Here is a 14,998-nt window from a genome sequence, read left to right on the forward strand (position 1 = left end):
CCACCACTTTCTGAGGTAGCATATTCCATCTACAAACAGCCCTCATTATCAGAAAATGCTTTCTAATATTTAAATGGAAACTCCTTTCCCATAAATTGAACCCATTACTCTTAGTCCTTGTCTCTAAAGCTGCAGGAAAAAAGTTGACCCTCTCTTCAACATGTCTACCTTTTATGTAATTTAACCCAGCTATCATATCACCCCTTAATCTCGTCTTCTCCAAACTACACATACCCAACAACTTCTCCTTTAAGGTATGGATCCCAACCCCTCAATCATCCTCATTGCCCTTCTCTGAACATGTGCCAACTTATTAATATGCTTCTTGAACTTTGGCACCTAGAACTGGACACAATATTCCAAATGAGGTCCAACCAATGAGGAATAGGGTGATATTATAGCTTACCTCTAATTCAGGCTTTCTCAACCAGGGTTTTGTGAAACCTTAGAGTTTCCTGATGGCCCTGGAAGGGTTTCTCCAATTGGGTGGGAGTTAATTCATATATATATGAAAAATTAAACATTGGGTGATACAACCATATATGGTCATGTTGACTCCAATGGTGACAAGTGGAGAGACAAGTGGAGTGCCCCAGGGATCTGTCCTGGGGCCCGAGTTGTTCAACATATTTATAAATTATTTGGATGAGGGATTAGAGGGGGTACTTATTAAATTTGGTTTGGAGACAAAGATGAAGAAAGGTTGGGGGAGCTTGGTCTGTTTAGCCTGGAGAGGAGATGACTGAGAGGGGATCTGATAAACATCTTCAAATATTTAAAAGGCTGCCATATAGAGGATGGAGCAGAGTTGTTCTCTCTTGCCTAAGGACAGACTAGAACCAATGGGATCAAATTAATTCAAAAGAAACTCCATCTAAACATCAGGAAGAAGTTCCTGACAGAGTGGTTTCTCAGTGGAACAGGCTTTCTCATGTGGTGGTGGGTTCTCCATCTTTGGAGATTTTTAAATAGAGGCTGGATAGGCATCTGATGGAGAGGCTGGTTCTACGAAGATTCAAGGGGATGGCAGGTTACAGTGGATAAGCGATAGGGTTGTGAGTGTGCTGCATAGTGCAGTGAGTTGGACTAGATGACCCATGAGGTCCCCTCCAACTCTGTTATTCTCTGATTCTATGGACCTGTAGGGGTGGGAAAGGAAGGGGCCTTGGCCAAACAAATCCTTGCTGGCCTAGTGGGAGTGTCTGGGTTATGTCACTTTTGGTGACAAGACTTCTGGTGACGTGGCAGGAAGGTGTGATCTGCTGACATCACTTCTGGGTTTCTTGAAGCCTGAACTTCAGGGGGTTCTCAATGGTCAAAAGGTTGAGAAAGGCTGCTCTAGATTCTATACTCCTAGTAATGATGCCTAACATTTCATTAGCTTTTTCTGGCTGCCATATTGCACTGTTGGTTCATATTCAGCTTATTGTCCACCAAAACTCCTAAGTCCCTTGCATATGTACTACTACTAGTAGTACTAGTACTACTATTGCTGTTGTTGTTGCTGCTGCTGCTGCTGCTGCTACTACTACTACTACTGCTGCTGCTACTACTACTACTACTACTACTATCAAGCTAGGTATCCTTCATCTTATATTTAGGTATCACATTTTTATTAGCTAAATATAACACTTTATACTTCTCATTATTAACATTCATCTTTGGCTATGGAACAATTTTCCAGTCAATCCAGATCTTCTTGAATAATATTCTTTTTTCCTCGGGTATTAGCCTTCTCATTAATTAAAATATTAAACAATCCTGGCCCCAGCACAGAACCCTGCAGTACACCTCTGGTCACCTCCCTCCAAGGTGAAGATGAAGAATTGATGAGCACACTTGGGTTTCACCAGCCCGCCAATTACAAATCCATTTTATTGTGTAATGTTGCTAACTTTCTATCTCCTGTTTTTGCTAACTTTCTCACAAAAGTATCATGGGGTACTATATCAAAATCCTTACTAAAATCAACTTTAACCATCACATTTCCTGTATCTACTAAACTAGTCACTCTGTCAAATAGAAAAAGGAAAAAGAAAAGGAAAAGGAAAAGGAAAAGGAAAACCTGGCAGCATTTATTGCAGAGATATCCCACCAGGATTCAGTGATGCCCATGATATCATATTTGCTCTACTGCACTGGTAATCCTAATTCATCTTGCCCATGCTCTGTGCATTAGTATATAAACATCTCATGCAATGGGCCCTTCCCCCTATCTGCTTATTTAAATTTATCCTCCCTCCACTATGGCATTTTGTAATTCCTCACTCTGATCTCATTGTTAGTACTAGATTACTATCTCCCTTAGTATAAAAGCTTCTGCTCTCAAAAATATTGCCTCCCTTCCCCACCTCACTCAGTTTAACTCTCTCCTAATTACATTTGTGAATTTCTTAGCAAAAATATTTCTGCCTGCTGCTTTGAGGCGTAACCCATCCCATGCCAGGAATCACCAGCCACGACCTAAAAAGCCAACATGCTCTCAACAGCACCACTCAAAAAGCCACTTGTTCACTTTCACTATCTTTTCTTCTGTCCTTGGGCCATGAGCTACAACTGGGAGAAGGGACGAAATAGCTACCTTTGCATTAAGACCTCTCAGTTTTCTACCCAGCTCCTCATATTCCCTTAAAGGTAAAGGTATCCCCTATGCAAGCACTGAGTCATGTCTGACCCTTGGGGTGACGCCCTCCAGCGTTTTCATGGCAGACTCAATACGGGGTGGTTTGCCAGTGCCTTCCCCAGTCATGACCGTTTACCCCCCAGCAAGCTGGGTACTCATTTTACCAACCTCGGAAGGATGGAAGGTTGAGTCGACCTTGAGCCGGGTGCTGGGATCGAACTCCCAGCCTCATGGTCAGAGTCAGACAGCACGTCACTGCCTTACCACTCTGCACCACAAGAGGCTCTTCATATTCCCTTATGATACCTCAAAATCTATGCCTAACCATTTCACTAATTCCTACATGAATCAAGAGGATGAGATGACTTTCATTATGCTTCCAGATTCTCATCAACCTCCCAGTTGCATCACGAATTTTCACTGCAGGGAGACAACACACCTCTTGGGACATCTTATCAAACCTACAAATTACTGTCTCAATTACTCTCAGTGGGGAATCTCCTACCACGACCCTTCTCCTCTGGGGTTTAGCAAGAGGTTACATATTTTGATTCTGCTAAAGCTACTTGTGCATTCATTGAGGACTGTTTCAACTGTTCTTGTAGCTGCTTCATTGCATCTCCACTAGGGAAAAGAACTTTGTATTGATATTGTAGCTTTAAACTCACCAAATGTTCCGTATTCTTCTGTGTGACCATTTCTGTACTGGAAGCTCCGCACTGGGCTGCAGGCTGGAGTTTGAGCTGTGGCAGGTTGCCCCTCCTCTTCCTGCTCCTGCACAGGGGACCATTTGGCCCAGTGCTATTATGTGTGGCAGAATCCCACATTGATGGACTGGCACATTGTGCCCAATGACATGGGGCACCCTTCATTAGTCTACGCTTATACCAAAGCGAGATACTATGCTTCCATGGTCCGCCACGGCCAAGCTTGGCTAGACTCCAACTTCTCTCCAGCTTGACCCAAGCCACAAATTCAACATTACATCTGCAGCCTGTGACACGTCCTGCTTTCCTCCCACCTTTTGCTATGTTAACAAACTTTCGCTAAACCATTCCCCACTTTACACGTGTCTTTGACATGCACTATTTTGGTAACAGCGTACCTCATCCACCCTAGATTTGTGCTCCCTACCGAAGCCAGGACAGTGAAGTTCCCAGTGCAGAAACTGTCTATGTCACATTTTTTCAGGAACCCGACCCTTGTATCTAGGATTTATCTTCTTCCTCAAAAGCCTAACTCTTCAACTCCTGCTCAGGAATATCCCTTGCCTGTCCTTTCACTAAAACATCCCCTGTTTGTTTGCCACCCAACACAGCCTGCCCCACTTTGTCAATAAAACTCTTGTGTTGTCTAATTAGCCACAGGATGGATACTCTCTCCTCAAGTTGCTGTACCTCCAAAAAGACAACCAATTTGCAATTAGTACAAGTATCCTTGTTCATGCCTTCTGACACTAAGACAAACATCCCACAGCTATTACATTTTACTTCAGCAACTCCCTCTCTATCCAGTATGACAAAGGTCCACAGGACTCTGCTATCTTAAAAGACATTCTAGGACAATCTCCTGGCTAAGAGCCACAGGCCAAGAGACCTCTGGCTCATGACCCCCTTTGGCTCATGGCAAAGGCTTGTACCTCTGGTGAGGAGGAGCCTTTAAACTGAAAGAGTCTCAGCACTGCAGAGGGCGGGGTTTGCAATCACCCCCAGGCAAACACTCCCTCACTCAGCCACAATTCAGATAGCAAGTTAAGGTGACCAGATTTTAACATTGGTAAAGCGGGACACCATTGTCCGGGGGGGGGGGGGGTCTTGATTAATAATTTGGTCTATATGGAGCAACAAAAAGTTTCATAGAACGCATAGAACACAAGAATAGTATTGTAATATATATATTTTTTAATTTCAACATAAATTCAATTTACCTCCAAAAGTGGGACAATCTGGTCACCTTAAGCAGTGGCCAGGGCGCCGGGCCACGGTTCCCTCTCCCCGCTCCCCCCCCCCCCGCAGTAAGAAGCTTCCCAGGCCGCAACCTTGCGGCCTGGGAAGCTTCTTACTGCGGGAGGGGGGGGGAGAGGGAATCAGGGCCGCGCATGCAGCTTCTGGAGTTCTCAGGAGAACAACTTGGAGAGCCCACATACAGTCTGTGCTGAAACAGCTGTACTGATTGCCAGCAGAATTATGGATTCAGTTTGAGGTTTTGGTGTTAACCTTCAAGCCCATTTGTGCCCTGGGCCCAGCATATCTAAATGATCATCTAAATCTTTATGCCCCTTGCAGAGATCTCTGCTCTGTGAATTCTAATAGGGTGGTGGTCCCCTAGCACACATGAGGTACACCTGGTCTTGACCAGGGCCAGGGCCTTCTTTGGTGTAGTGTAGCCAGTTTGGTGTAGTGGTTAGGAGTGCGGACTTCTAATCTGGCATGCCAGGTTCGATTCTGCGCTCCCCCACATGCAACCAGCTGGGTGACCTTGGGCTCGCCACGGCACTGATAAAACTGTTCTGACTGGGCAGTGATATCAGGGCTCTCTCAGCCTCACCCACCCCACATGGTGTCTGTTGTGGGGAGAGGAATGGGAAGGCGACTGTAAGCTGCTTTGAGCCTCCTTCGGGTAGGGAAAAGCGGCATATAAGAACCAACTCTTCTTCTTCTTCTTCTTGGTCCTGGCCCTTCCCTGGTGGAATTAGCTCTCAGAAGACCTGGGCCTGGTTGGAGCTATCTCAGTTGACCTAATGGGCATGGATTTGCAACAGTTTTCAGAAAGAGCCTTTAATTTATGGCTTTAGAACCAAATGAAGCTTGGTTTGGAACCAAACTGACTCTTAAAAAGGAAAATGCAATCCAAGTTCAGGCATATTTGAGGGGTAGTGAATGTGATGAGAATATCAGGTAAACATGAAACTATAATGTTTCTTTAAGATGCTATACACAGAAGGAAATGATGCAGGTTCCTGCCTGTATTTACTATTTGTTGTGAGACTTTACACGGGCCACTTCCTCAAAGGCTCACCACAACCATTAGTGTGGCTGTTGAAACTTTATGGATTGTTAATCAGTATGGCAATGGTCAGTTGTGTTAATTTGTATTTTCAGTGATGCAAATTGTCTTAAGCAGAATCTTTGTTGCTTCGTTCAATTGAATTTTGTTGTTGTTTCCCACTATAATGATGAAAGGTTGCTGATGTCTGCCTTCCAACCTACAGGAACTCTATGATAAACAGAATCCCTTCAGCCCTGTTTCTCTCTTGGCACAAAAACGTGTATGGGCCCATGTTCCCTGCACTGCAGTCAAGTAGCAGGACTGTCAAAGAGTTCACATGCCTATCAGCTTGTTCAGGTGGAACTGGCCACACACCACCAGGCACAAAAAAGCAACTGCCTTGATCTTTTTCCACCCCACCCCCACAATTTCAGCATGTTTCCTTTCCTTGAGAGGAAACATGACTTCCCCATTGATGGAATTCATCAGCCAACAATGCAGAGTGACACAATTTCCACTCCAAATGAGCCTCTGGACCTGGGGAGAAGGCCTTTTACCAAGACATCTGCATGACAAGGTTGCCTTCAAGGCTGCCCTTTTGCTATTAGCACCTAATGAAAATGTAACCATGTTTGGCCCCCCCATGGTCCGAGATTAATGCAAAAGGGGGGGCTGAGTAGATTTAATTCTTTTGTATGATAAGCATCCAACTCTTCATTTCGATGGCACCACCCGCACATTGCTCCAGGGAGAGAAAGTGCAAGAGTGAGAGTATGTATGTGTGTGTGTGTGTGTGTGAGAGAGAGAGAGAGAGAGAGAAAGTGTCCATAAAACTAGCTGTGTATGGCTAACTCGATCCTCTCAGCTGCCTACTGCACAATGGGCAAAGTTATCCTTTGTGGTATTAATGGCTTTGGTGGAGGGGGGGCATTGGAACAGGAGGAGAACAATATGTGAGAAGCTGAGACTGCGGGTTTCCCACACGGCCCAATATGTCTCTCTGTGCCCCCCTCTGGGACAAGCAGATCCACAGCGAGCTGGCCTACAGCTGATGCCGGGCTGATTGCCTCCCCCCTTGCCTTCTCTCCCTCTTCCCTCTTTGCATTGTGCTCTGGAGGGGTGAAAATCCTTTAGTGGCATGAAAGAAGAGGCATGCCTTAAATCCTCTTCTTCTGATTGATTGGCCATGTCATATGATGGCCAAATCTCCCAGGATTAGTGCGTGTGTGTTTGTATGTTTGTGTCGGGTGCAGGGGAGCAGTTGATGTCTGTCTCTGAATTCTTTTTCCCCGTATTGATTTTTGCCAAGATATTTACTCATCGTGGGTAGTTGGCTGCTTCGTGTTTGTCTGAAGGAATTTCTCATGGTCTCTTCTTTCTGTTCGCATAATTGTGCTTGGCAGTGAAGGATAAAGGGACAATGGCTCAAGCCGTTTTCCTGAACAGCATCCTCCCTCACCCCCATCTCAGTAGCTGTACCCAAAGAGGGGTGGAGGCCTGGAACAATGAGAGCTGAGCTGTTTTTTCTAGGGTTGACAAGCTCTTTGTGAAATCAATTTAAGCAGCAGGATAGAAATAAGCTGGGTCAATAATAATTATTTTCCTCATCCGGCCTTTTGATCAGGCATTTTACAAGACGACTGCTACAAATTCTGATCAGTAGACGGTGGTTTCCATACTAGTCTTCGTTGCACTTGCCAAGGTTGCCATCGGCCTATAGAAACTTTCAGGTTTCACTGGACTCTTATCATGTCTTCACTGGCCTGATGAAGAATTCTGTGCAACTGAAAAATTTCTGTCATGAATTTTAATGAGCACGAGATAAATGTTTGTCGCTTAAATTTCAGTATTTGGCTATGAAGCTGGGGGTAGGAACAACACTCCAAACATTGCTACCTTGTTCTTTGATGAAGGAAATGTCACTGTTTAGTTCACATGCCTGACACAGTTTCACTCTTCTGGCCTAAACCCTTGCTGGATTGCCCTGTGTACTGGGATTCCTTTCAGCCGTCATATTTGCACTGTGAGAGAGCGCAAACAGCCCAATATGCGCTGTTCAGACAATATAATGCCAGTGTTAATTTAAAACCAATGTTTAAAATGTTTAGATGTTGTTTCAGAAAAACACATACACTTCTTTTGACTGACTGCTTAGAAAGAGGTAAATACTAGGAGAAGACACAGCTCCCCCCCCCATGACCAATTGACGCTGGAACTCAATTTTTCAGTGCTGTGGCACATTATCCACTTTGACCAGAAGCAGACGTCAATAGTTAGGAAGTCTGGATTTCAACCAATGCTGGACTTCAAAAGGAACAGCAAAGTGTAACTGATGGGTATTGGGAGGACTATGTGTTGAGAAGATTCAAATTCTGGTGTTGAGGGTAAGTTGAAAGCAATGGTCTTAGTAAAGACATGGGGTAAGGACACTGCTTGAAGTGCAGCAGTGAATGCTAAGAAATGTGAAAGCAGTACATGTGTGTGGATGTGTTCATACACATCTGTGTCTTAGAAAAATTGGGCAGCTTGCAAATCTGAAAGCCATCAACACCAAGTTAAAGGGTCTTGAAAGCTATATGAAAGAAGTTCACACTCAGTGCTGTAGCTCATTCCCACAGCTGTGGCATCTCCCTTGGGAAGTTCTCCCACCTGGATTTTACCAATTGGTGCGGGTGAGAGCCAAATAGCAGCAGCTGTACGTCAAAAGTACATTGAAATAGGATTGAAGGTGCGTTGTGTAATGCAGTGGTCTCCAACTTTTTTTTATCACTGGGGACCGGTCAACGCTTGACGATTTTACTGAGGCCCGGGGGGGGGGTAGTCTTTTGCTGAGGGACGTCGCCACTGCCTGAGCCCCTGCTCTGCTTTCTTTCCCGCCGACGCCCCTTATTTCCCGCTGCTGCTGGGGCTTTGGCGAACTGTGCAGTGCCATGACGTGGGGGAGCCCCAGCCATGGCGGCTGCCAGAAAACACCAAAGGTGAGCCGGCGGCAGAGTGACAGGGTAGCCCCCGAGGCAGCAGCCAGGGAGGAGGACAAGGAGGAGCCGTGGACCAGTACCAACTGATCCACGGACTGGTCCTGATCCCCAGACCGGGGGTTGGGACTGTAATGTGCATGACAGTACCCAGTGTCAGAGAGACTATATCTGTGTTAACATTCACAGGGCAAAGGATCTAATGGTCAAGGTCCATGGTCACCCCCCCCTTCAATAATATTGCAGCTATCACACACAAACTCTCAGCTCTTGCTTCATTCCCCTCCCCCCCAAAAAAACTCTGTCATATCTCTCCATAATAGCTTCTAAAAAATATGGGCAAGCTAGAAACTATTAATAGGAAGAAGTCACTGAATATATCGTAGCACACATGGGTCATTATCAGCACTCTGATGTAACTCATCCTGGAAGGCCTTAAGCATGAAATGTTACACAGTTGCCCCTGTCTATTAAACCTTGAGAAAAGATGGCCAGGGAACACAAGGAAGCAAACACTGAAGAACAGGTGGATGGGCTCCACTACCAGTGGCCAATTCTTCAGCCAAGGGCAGGATGACGGACAGTTTCATTATCGGACCAGTATCCTGGATCAGGGTTTTTAATAATTACCCTAATGAGCAGAAGTTTTACCCTGAGGTGTTAAGCAATTGCCCTAAGCCAAATTGTTCTGAAGAGCCATCCAAATTAATAGAGCAAGAACAGAGGTACAAATATGGTCATCCCAAATTGTACTCCCTTGCTATATATCCCATCAGATGTTGCTAAGCCCAAATCTTCAGCAATCTGGAGCTGGCAACCCTAGTCATGCAATTCCAGGCCTGGCTTGGGCTTTGGGGGGAAATGCTGTTGAGTTAGCCACAGTGGGAGGAGGAGCAGGAGGGGAGGAGCTGGGAAGGGGAGGGGGGTTGCTGACTGTATTAATGCAGCCAGTTTATTGTTCTGCAGCTTTTATTCTCTTAGGCCTCTATGAGGCTGATTTAGAAATCCTAATCAGGGAGCCCTTGCAGCGCCTTCCCAGTGAGCCACAACTTGAGCTGCTCCTGGGCTGCCTTTGTTCTCTAATGACAGCTGACTTCATGCAGCAGTGGGAACAGTCTGAACATAACTTCATACTGCATGGGCTCGCAGCTGTGAACTTAACCCTTTCTTGCCCACCCAGTTGGATTGGAAGGTAGGAGAGTGGGGGTGCCTGGGAGTTCAAGAAAGGGGAAGAATGAGACCAATAAAAATGCAAACAAGGAGAGAAAGATGCTTCCCTTTGACTGAGGATTTAGGTGCTCTCTCGCTAATGAACAAACAGTAAGTTCTCCCCTTGAAGGGAGAATAGGATAAAGTAAGAGATTTCTGGGAACTGGCATGTGAATGGAAGGGGCAAAAGCAGCTTCAGGAGCCTATCCTTGGGGGTCTGGAATCCAGCCACTCACAGTTCATGGACTATAGATAGAACCAAGCCCTTTTCCTGGGTTGTTTCACTCAAGTGCCTCCTTACCATGCAGCTCTATTCATGCTGGCTTTTCCTGACTGACCCACCTTCTGTTTCACTCACTCCCGTTCCTAATGTGTCTGGTCTTTAACCTTTATATTCTAAGCCTGCTTACACAATGCCTAAGAATTTAACATACTTTACATATTCATATTCTTTTTTTTTCTCCTTTTCAGCCCTACTGCCTCTTTACAAGAGTCAAAATACAGAGTTCCATGGAGGAATGTGAAGATCATGTGCAATCATACTGGATAGAAGTCAGCTCATCAGATAATTTCTGAGTTCACCAATAGTGGGTTAAGGAGCTCCTTCCTACATTATTCACCAGACGCTAACCCTAAGGCTTTAACAATCTTGGCTTTGCTGCTGAGGTCTGCTTCACATTTCTATCTGTAGGAGTCTTATAATATATAACATATATTCCATTTATGTAAAGCTCTCACAAATGCATAACAGGTTGGAATGGACTCCAATGTGCTTTGGCCTTAACATCTTCTCCAGAGTGACTTTAGCTAACATTCATTTCCTAGCATGTGCCCTAAGGAAAAATCAGTATCATTTGTAAATCTTATAAAACCCATACTGACAAGTCACCCACTACCTGATTGTCCCTCATCCAGGAATGGCCCACCAGGGTAGTTTAGACCCAATAAAGAAGCTGCCTTCAAGAAGGAATGTTTATTCATGAGTAAGTCATGGCCTCAGCCAGGAAAACATAACAAGGAGTCTGCTCTCCACCTCCAACTTCCTGCCAGTGTCGGAAGTTTGCTGGGTGGAAGAGGAGCTGCCCTGCTGCCAATATGTTGCCCTGGCCTCCTGGCCTCTTTCAATTTGGAGATCATGGGGGGTGGGGGGAGAAAGAGCCACCTCCTGATGCAGCCTCTGTATGCCATCTGGAGGGGGGGCTGTGGGAGGCCCAGAAATGTCCTCCCTGCCAGCCCCCTGGGACCCAGGGTATACAACTGTTTTTTATTTACTCTGATATTGAACTGGACTGAAGAACATACTGACTGAAAGGTGTTCAGTTCTTTAAGCAAAGTTTGCTAGCCATTAATCTTTTTTGATTAAAGAAGAAACTGTGACAAGTTTATGAATTATTTATTGGTTATTGTTATTATCAATTATTGCCACCCAGCATTCTTCTTTGTTTTCCACCTGGAGCCTGGAATTCCTGTACCTCCATGGGGTCCAAACACAGGGCTTTTCTCCAGGGGGACTTATCTCTGTTGCCTGTAAATGACCTGCAATTCCAGCAAATATCTAAGTCTCAACCTCTCCCATCCTGCATCCTTTCTGCCACAGAGTTCCCCCCTCCTAAGCAAGCACTTCAATCTCCAGGAGCCTGGAGATAAGTTGTCATTGTAGAGGCACAGCCATTTTTTCCTGGGGAGCTGGTTTCTATAGTCCAATTCCAGGAGATTTCCAGGCTGCAGCTGGAACTCGGTGTCCTCTGGATCAGGAATATTCCTTGAGGTTTTGAGGTGGGGGCTCAAGACTCCAAGGGTGGGCAGAAGGTTTTTGCCATATAGCCAGCTCCCAGGAAGGCTACAGTGTAGATTTGCATCCTACCACCCATTGTATTCTTGGGTACAACGGGCTTTGCATCTAGTATACCTTATATTGTCAGAAATGTATGTTTTCATGAGTGTTCAAGACAATTTGGAGAGAACAAGAAAGTTCCTTGTAAATCTGCTGATGTCTCATAATGGGGAAATTTCAAATTCATGATTCCCTAGGTATGAAAGCCAGATTTGTTATGGCTGTTAGCATTTGGATAAAGAAAACAGGAATCAAATATTGTGTATTGTCTGCCTTTCTTGTTGATTGTAGAGTTGCCAACTCTAGAATGAGATTTAGATGTGGAGCCTGGAAAAGTGGGGTTTGGGGAGGGGAAGAACCTCAGTGGGGAATAACACTCCGAAGTCCATCTTCCAAAGATGCCATTAACTCCAGGAGAACTGTGATCTAGGAGAGAGAGAGAGAGAGAGAGAGAGAGAGAGAGAGGCAATTCTAAGAAGGTAAAGGAAATTGACTTAAGAGTAGCAATCTAGAGACATAAAAGGAGTTACACTTAAAAGGAGAGAAGGTGCTATCATCAGTATCTTATCTAATTGCCTTCTTGCTGCCCCTTTCCGGGTCTTCTTCTTTGTACAAAGTCCACAACTTTCATTTTCTTATGTAGACTTTCAAATTTTTCTCAAGAAAGTGTCTTGATGAGTGTGTCTACAATCATTTCATCTCAATAAGCCCTTCTTCTTGGATGTTTCTTACAAGATGATACTTCTCATCTTGAGTAGATCTTCATCTGTGCAAGTTTTATGCACTCTTAATTGTCTTCAAAGAGTTATACTGGTCTGGGTTCCTCTATTCCAGAGTCTTGCTTCAGTTGTAGTATCCATATGAGTTACTTCTAATCTGGCGAGCCTGGTTTGATTCCCTGTTCCTCCACATGCAGGGACCTTGGGTTCACCACAGCACTGGTAAAGCTGTTCTGATCGAGCAGTAATATCAGGGCTCTCTCAGCCTCACCTACATCACAGGTGTCTTTTGTGGAAGAGGAAAGGGAGGGTGATTGTAAGTCGCTTTGAGACTCCTTCTGGTAGAGAAAAGTGGTATATAAGAATCAAATCTTCTTCTACTACTGTTTTTTCCTTCCTGCTGCTTCAGATGACTGTTCCACTACCATAAATGTCTACAGGTTGATTTTCTGTCTGTAGTATCTCCTGCAACCATGTATCCTACTAGTCTGGGATTGTCACTTGTCAGTAACTTTAGTTTCAGATGTGCAGTGCCATGTAAATACTTTGCAAGTCTTTTTACTGCATTCCATTCCCTTTTGCCTGTTGATTCCATCTTTCTGCATAACATGCCCATAGCTGCTGTGATATCAGGATGCATCAATTCGTTTATGTACAGCAGTGTTCCAAGTGTTTCCCTGTATTGCTTGTTGTCAGGCAGAAGTTCACTTCTTCATTTCCATAGGAGTACTTGTTTGGTAAGTTTCCTACATATTTACATAGTCCAGAAATTCTACTTTTGATTGAGAAGATAGCTTATGCCTTCCTCTCATTGGCTATTTGTATTCCAAGATAGTACATTTCCTAATTATTTCACTTCTACTTCTTGGTTCTGAACTATTTCATCACAGTTCTCCTTATATTCATAGCATAAAATCAAGTCATTTACATTATTTATAATGGGGGAATTAGGAATTCTTGAAGACAAGCCTTGTGAGAGGCAGTAATTAGGAATCTCTACCAGCTAGTATGAGGGGATGATCTAGTCAGAAATCTGAAGAAGAGGTGGACTTTAGAAATTAATAAAATTTTTACAGAGAAACAAAATAAAAAGTTCCTAACATACAAGCACACAAATTTAAACTAACACGTACACACAGAGGAAATAACAGGTGATTGGGTACAAAAGGGAAGTAGGATTTTGGTCAAAGAAAGTTATAATTACCATGCAATGTTAACTGGTCCAGTACTGGAAGATTTTGTGTGTGTGAAATCAAAACTTGAGACAAGAATGGCTACCCTTTGTCCCCTTTTTATAACCCAGTTTGTACATTGAGGCTACGATTGGGCATAGCAGTCCAATAGAATCATAGAATAATAGAATAATAGAGTTGGAAGGGACCTCATGGGCCATCTAGTCCAACCCCCTGCACTATGCAGGACACTTACAACCCTATCGCTCATCTACTGTAACCTGCCACCCCCTTGAGTCTTCACAGAATCAGCCTCTCCGTCAGATGGCTATCTAGCCTCTGTTTAAAAATTTCCAAAGACGGAGAACCCACCACCTCCCGAGGAAGCCTGTTCCACTGAGAAACCACTCTAACTGTCAGGAACTTCTTCTGGATGTTTAGACAGAATTTCTTTTGAATTAATTTCATCCCATTCATTCTGGTCCATCCCTCTGGTGCAAGAGAGAACAACTCTTCTCCATCCTCTATATGGCACCCTTTTATATACTTGAAGATGGTTATCAAATCCCCTCTCAATCGTCTCCTCTCTAGGCTAAACATACCAAGCTCCCCCAACCTTTCTTCATACGTTTTGGTCTCCAGACCCCTCACCATCTTTGTTGCCCTTTTCTGGATATGTTCCAGTTTGTCTACATCCCTCTTTAACTGGGGTGCCCAAAACTGAACACATTACTTGCACAAAACTGAACACAATAACAAGGTCTTGATGGGATTAATGGAGCAAAATTAAAGGAAGATTAAAAGGATGATGGTCTGGTCAGATATTCTGATAATACTGGCATGATTTCCCTGAAGATATCTCCATCTGTGACATTCCCTGATAATGGCTGGGAAAGTCTTCTCCTGAGTTTGCTGGATTTAAAACACATCTCCGGTTTGCAGATGATTTGCAAAGCCAGCGTGATGCGGCCGTTATATTGTAGGGGGTGGATGTGACAAAGCCACGTGGCTTACTTATGAGATTCGTAATCTAAATCACAGGTTGATTTTAAAACTGAAGGCAGTAGAACAAAATAGTAAATAACCCTTGTAGTGTCTCAGATGTCGTCTCCTTGGGATTTCTTGAATTTAGACTGGTGATCTTGAACACAGAACTGCATATTCAAGCCTTGTAGTCCTATTCAGATGGTATTGGAAGAGATCCAAGGAACTTCAACTACTATGACTGGCCAGGAGTATGAAGCCTCTGGACCGGCCAGGTTTGGTATAAAATTTGGTAATCTAACCTGTCCTTGCTTGGTTGAAAGAGCAGCATTTTAGGGATTTCAGGCTCTTCCTTTTCTACATTTTCCAATCTGAGCTTTGGTCCCAGTTGTCATGCTTATTATACTCTAGCCTGCTTCCCAATCTCAGGGTGGTGAGCGGCATTGCTGTTGGATTGTCTGCTGGAATATGCAAGAATGGTAGTGTGCATGATT

At 44.3% G+C, this 14,998-nt stretch overlaps 1 long non-coding RNA gene across 1 annotated transcript; it reads left to right on the plus strand.

Annotated features, from left to right (window-relative positions):
• The first annotated feature begins 10,316 nt into the window (after nucleotides 1–10,316).
• On the plus strand, nucleotides 10,317–14,688 carry LOC143831337 (uncharacterized). The gene is made up of 3 exons (XR_013228831.1): nucleotides 10,317–10,382; nucleotides 13,045–13,085; nucleotides 14,653–14,688. It is a non-coding gene; the product is annotated as an uncharacterized LOC143831337 (long non-coding RNA).
• The last annotated feature ends 310 nt before the right edge of the window (nucleotides 14,689–14,998 follow it).

The sequence above is a fragment of the Paroedura picta genome, chromosome 3 (genome assembly GCF_049243985.1).
Source record: "Paroedura picta isolate Pp20150507F chromosome 3, Ppicta_v3.0, whole genome shotgun sequence".
Taxonomy (NCBI): Eukaryota; Metazoa; Chordata; class Lepidosauria; order Squamata; family Gekkonidae; genus Paroedura; species Paroedura picta.